The following is a 6,000-nucleotide window of genomic DNA, read 5'->3' on the forward strand; positions in this document are numbered from 1 at the left end:
GATTGCATCTCACAAATTTCAGGAAACAATAGAAATGTAATTCATTATATTATATTTAACAATGTAGTTTTCAGGTTGTTTCTGACTATAGTCATACTTTTGATCATCTTTTTCATGAATGATGTTTCTATATTTCTATTATTGGAATAGGTCACCTTGAAATGTAAGTTTGCACTACATATTAAAAACTCTACGGAAGCCACATCTTTTGAGTCTCTCTCTCCCTCTCCCCCTCTTTCCCTCTCCCCCTCTCTCCCTCTCCCCCTCTCTCCCTCTCTCCCTCTCCCCATCCCTCTCCCTCTCCCTCTCTTTCTTGAGCAAATTTCCCATACAAATTTATAGAGCAATTATTGTTGCAAATATCTAGCAATACAGAATCACAGTGGTGGAAGAGTTGGTAATGATATTGTTATAGCACTTAATATGTTCTTGGCTGACCCACACAGACCCTATTTCAGAAAATGTTTCCATAGACCTAGAATACAATTGATTTATTTCCTTGGTCAGGGAAGGATGGTCATTTATTTAGCAATTGAAAAATGAGGTTCAGCTTCAAATAATGTTTTATTAAGCCCTACTTGTGTGATCAGACTAAAATAAAAAAGACTGGGAGTTCTGAAAATAAATAGAGGAAATAGAGAATATTGGAGGAAACCGTCAACTCTGAAGGTGAATCGCCTGGGTTCAAATCCTGGCTGAACTGCTTATTAGCTGTATAATTTTAGCCATTAAACTCTATGCCTCAGTTGCTTCTTCCATAAAATGGCAGTATTGAAAGTACCTGCATCCAAGATGATTGTAAGGGTTGCTACAAATATCTATATAAAGCTCTCAGCACATGGCACACACTGCACAAATAGTTGTATGAATAATTATATATACTGAGGAGGTGTCATGCTGGGTCTCTTCTCTACCACTGCCTGCCCATATGTTAATGTGGGTGACCAAAAGGGCCTCTTAGTCCTTCTGGGTGTCCCTCACATTTGTGCCTCCCTCTCCATCCTGTTGCCAGGTATTACTGCAGATTCCCTTCACCTCTCTCTTGATACCTGGACTACTGCAATAGTCTCATGATCCCAGTGTTGTTACCCTTAGAATCTGCCCCACCCAGCACATTAAGTCTGGTTCTGCATTTTCATAATCATGGCTTCATACATTTAGAAAATTATGTCTCCCCACCACACACAGGATGAAGCTGAAGTGCCTTAGTCTGGCATTCACAGTCCTTCACATCCTGGCCCCAGCCTATCCAGACAACATCATTTCCTACTATTTACCAGCATTGATACTTTGCCAAGTCAAACTAATCTATCCACAACAATGGCATGCTGCCATGTTCCTAAATCTGAAGCAAGTATGTGGATTCTTACAACCTTTTCTAAAGAAGCTGTTTATCATCAGAGTCAAGGAAAAGTTGGAAAAAGAACATATAGAGTCTGCCCTATACCAATACCCCTCCTTTTTACATATGAATAGCCTGAAAAGGAAAGCAAAATTGCACATCACTACTAAGAACAGCTCTGAAAACACAAAGGACTGATTAGATTCATCCACACTTGAGAGGTCGTCTAGACTATTCTGAATCATAATCTTAGCAAGTATGGGGACTCTGTGGTCAAGACCAGGATGGAGTCCCTGGGTAAAGGGTGGTGGGATAAGGACAAAGGAGGCTGTCAGCCTCTGGGTTGCAGTCTAATGGGAGAAGGATCTAGAGGAGCAGTAAAGGGAATTCACTGCTGTGGTTACTATCCCTGTATAACAAATTACTCCAAAGTGAATGACTTCAAATGTAAGTTTGCACCAAAAAAGTTAGTGGAAAAGTTAGCCAAAACTTAGTGGCTTAAAATCACCATTTTATTTTGTTCATGATATTGTAGGTCAGAAAATTAGGAAAGGCTCAGCTAGGCAGGCTGGTCTCCCTAAGACTAGAAATATAAATACAGGAGTCATAGACATATATTTTGTGGTTGAAATCATAATGCAGTATGAGACTTTCCAGGGAGAATTAAAGAGAAAAGGAAAGGGTCAAGGGCAGAACCTTGGGAATACCAGCTATATTAGTCAGGGTTCTCCAGAGACACAGAACTGGTAGGATATAGACAGAAAGAGAGAGAGATGACAAGAGGTTTATTAGAGAAATTTGCTCATGTGATTTTGGGGGCTGAGAAATCCCAAAACAGGCCATCTGCAAGCTAGAGAACCTGAGAGGCTGGTAGTGTGGCTCAGTCCAAGTCCAAAGGCCTCAGAACCAAGGAACCCAATGGTGTAATTCTCAGCCCAGGCCAAAGGCCTGAGAACCTGGGGAACAACTGTGTAAGTCCCGGAGTTCAAAGGCCAGAGAATCTGAAGTTCTGATGTTCAAGAGCAGGAGAAGAAGGATGTCCCAGCTCCAAAAGAGAGAGAATTAACCTTTCCTCTGCCTTTTTGTTCTATCTGGGTCCTTAGCTGATTGGATAGTGCCTATCCACACTGGGTAGGGGGTGTGTCCTCCTTACTTAGTCCAATGATTCAAATGCCAGTCACTTTTGCAAATATCCTCACAGACACATACAGGAATAATGCTTTACCAGCTATCTGGGTATCCTTTAATCCAGTCAAGTTGCCACCTAAAACTAACCATCACACCATCTTTTAAGAAGTAGGCCAAGGAAGGTATGTCTTATTCACCTCTGACTTGCAAACATTCCTTATGTATAAGTGACTACTTTAAGAAGAATTTCCATGGCCATTGAGAAAATAGGTGACAAAAAGACTTGCTTTCCTTCTTAGCTCTCCCTTGGAGTCCCTCTTGGGGTTGCAGTCAGATATTGGCTGATGCTGCAGTCATCTGAATGCTCAACTGGATTGAATATTGATACACATTTTTAAGGTGAATTGAATAAAAAGAGACATAAGCATCATGTATGAGCATTATCAGTTAGAATATATTAGGTTTTGCTGTAATAACAAGTAACTTTATACTCTCAATGGCTTCAAAACAAAGATTTACTTTTTGTTCGTATTACACATCTTTTGCAGACTGACTGGGGGCTCAATTCCACATCATCATCATTCTTACCTGCAATCCAGGTTGATGGATCAGTCACTATCTGAAATATCACTGGTCGCATGGCAGAGGGAAAAGACTGTAGCAAAGCATATGTCAACTCACAAAGTTTATATATGAAAGTGACACATGTCACTTCCACTCACATTTTGTAAATTAAAATTGTCCCATAATCATGCTTGAGCTCAGGGAAAGGGAGGAACAATTTTACTACATACCCAAAATGAGACAGACAACCAAATGCAGTAAACAGCATCAATGACAAACACAACTTGGTGATCTCAGTAACTTCTGAACTTTGTTTTTAGAAGCAGTGAAAGAAAACAGTAAGAGAAGAGAAATGGAAGAGAAGACTAGGAAGGCAAAGCTTGGAAAAGAGAAAGCCTAACAAGAAAAGTTAGAATACCAGAAGAAAAAGAAACATTTCATTGATATAAACAGAGAGGGTGATGAGACTGGTCTGATGAATTTTCTAGAAGCCCTACAATCAGTTGCAGAATTCTGAGACCGACGAAAGTGGATTCCAAGGAATCCAGTGGTAAATCAACCCTGTGCAACAAGGGCTAATCCGAGATCATCTACATAACCAGCCTGAGTGCTGTTTTAAACAGGATTGGGTGATTGTACAACATGACTTTTTAAGATAATCAAGCAGCAAAAGTTTCTAGTGGAAACATGATTTAAAAAAAAAAAAAGAAAGAAAAGGAGGAAAGAGAAAGAGCACAGAGGTAAAAAAGCACGAGACAATAACAGTCTCACTTAACTGGAATACAAGGTGCTAGCTCATTGTAAAACACTGCATACTGGAGAAAAGATGAATTTGGTCTATACCTAATCTACAAGATTGACAAGCTTGAGAGTGCAAAGCAATAAGCTCAGTTATAAAATGGATAATGAAGTTGCATGATAGGCCATGAAACTAGGTTCACCAAGTAAGTGAAGGAATAAGCCCTCAGGATGCAATTTAAGAAATAACTTTTATTTAAATCACAGAAACAGAAAGCATCCTGTTAGAATTAGAAGATAATAGTAGAAAAGAGCACCTGCCAAGAGAGAACATGTACATTCTCAGGTAAATTTTTAGTCCTGTCTCATGAATAAAAGAGTAGACTATATGGCTTTTGGTTTTAGACACCATCGTGCTATTAAACATCCTTTGGGTTGTTGAGTAGGAGGAATTAAGAACATTAGAAATATCATGATCTTCATGATGATTTGTGATGATCGTCACATGATAGAAAACTGGTACTTTCATTACTAGTCCAGAAATCAATTTTGATTTAAAGCAATAACTGGTTAACTACCAAATACCAGTTAATATCTTTCTTACTATAAGCTCCTGGAAGGAAAGGCTTGGATCCTGTTTAAATTGATGTCTCCATGGACAGCATCAAGAAGATATTCAGTAAAATCAGTTGAGTTGAACTGTCTATAGTAAAGAACAGAAATTTACAGGGAATTGCTCCATTTAGGTTGTTCTCCTTTCCTTTCAAGGCAAATATTTTGCTTAAGTAAGATTTTTGCCCTCATTAAAGGTTTCATGCACAAAATACATGTGATCTGAATACTTACATGGTGAATTCTATTTTGTTTAAAATTTTCTTCTATGCTTAGGCTTCCTTCTCTTCTTGTGTCTTTGCGGTGCATATCAACTTCCCACTCTGCTGAAATGAGAGGAACAACTTAGCAAGAAACCCTAACTGCAGGCTGAATATCTCCATTCAAGAACACTCTTGGAACAGCCAACTTCCAGTTTCTTCTCTCAGCCCCAACACACTCCCTGAGTCCTGCCTTGCAACATATTGCTCCAAAACTAAGGGAAGAAAGGAGGAACATACACCAAAAGGTGTTGGCTATTGATATAGTCCTACCAGGCTTCCAAGATTATAATGCTTTTGTGCCACACACCTGAGTTCCTTCTGAAGGTCCAAGATACTCACAGACCACCAGAAGGGGAGGAAGCCTTCAGCGGGGCCAGGGCAAAATTGAGTTGCTTTTCTAGGCCTGTGTGTGGCAGCTTTTGGTGATCTACCCTTGGTATTTACGTTCCTAATGCTTGACAAGACCCCTTCCTGGGGAGGCTAAATTGTATGTCCATGTATGTGTAGAGGGTGAGGTGGGGGGTGTGAACAAGAAGAAAGAGGGTGAAGGGGCCAGGAGTGGTGGCTCACACCTGTAATCCCAGCACTTTGGGAGGCTGAGGCGGGTGGATCACAAGGTCAAGAGATCGAGACCATCGTGGCCAACATGGTGAAACCCCGTCTCTACTAAAAATACAAAAATTAGCTGGGTGTGGTGGTGTGCGCCTGTAGTCCCAGCTACTTGGGAGGCTGAGGCAGGAGAACCCAGGAGGCGGAGGTTGCAGTGAGCTGAGATCACAGCACTGCATTCCAGCATGGTGACACAGTGAGACTGTCTCAAAAAATAAAATAAAAAAAAAGGATAAAAGGAAGGGCCAGGTTTGGATGTTGTGGATGTGTGTCAAGGAAGAAAGGGTATTAGTCCAATAGGTTATGAAGTCGTTTTATGTGAATTACAGATTTAATGTAGTGTACAATAAAGAAATGTATTTGTTGCCATTTAAAACAAATAGACATTTAGAAAGCACCTCTATTTTTTTTTTGAGGAGCTGGGCACAGTTGCCTAAAATCAGCCAGGGGAAGACTGGGAAGGAATACCCGTGTCCTGGCTAGGCCCAGTTGAATAGGGAGCAAGCGTCTCTGCACTTGAGAGGCTGAGTGAGTGGATGTTTGTGTGAAAGGACATCAGTGAGGATTGGTACACTACAGATGGATAATCCCACTGAATGTGAGCTGTACCATATCTGGGACAAGGCAGGCTTCAGTGAAGAATTGTTACCAAATATATTAAGCCAACAAAGATCATTAAATCACTAGAAGTTTTATTAAACTATGTTTGTTTAATAAAAAATCTCTCAATGATTCCACTTCATT

The sequence above is a fragment of the Gorilla gorilla genome, chromosome 5 (assembly GCF_029281585.2).
Source record: "Gorilla gorilla gorilla isolate KB3781 chromosome 5, NHGRI_mGorGor1-v2.1_pri, whole genome shotgun sequence".
NCBI classification, from domain to species: Eukaryota; Metazoa; Chordata; class Mammalia; order Primates; family Hominidae; genus Gorilla; species Gorilla gorilla.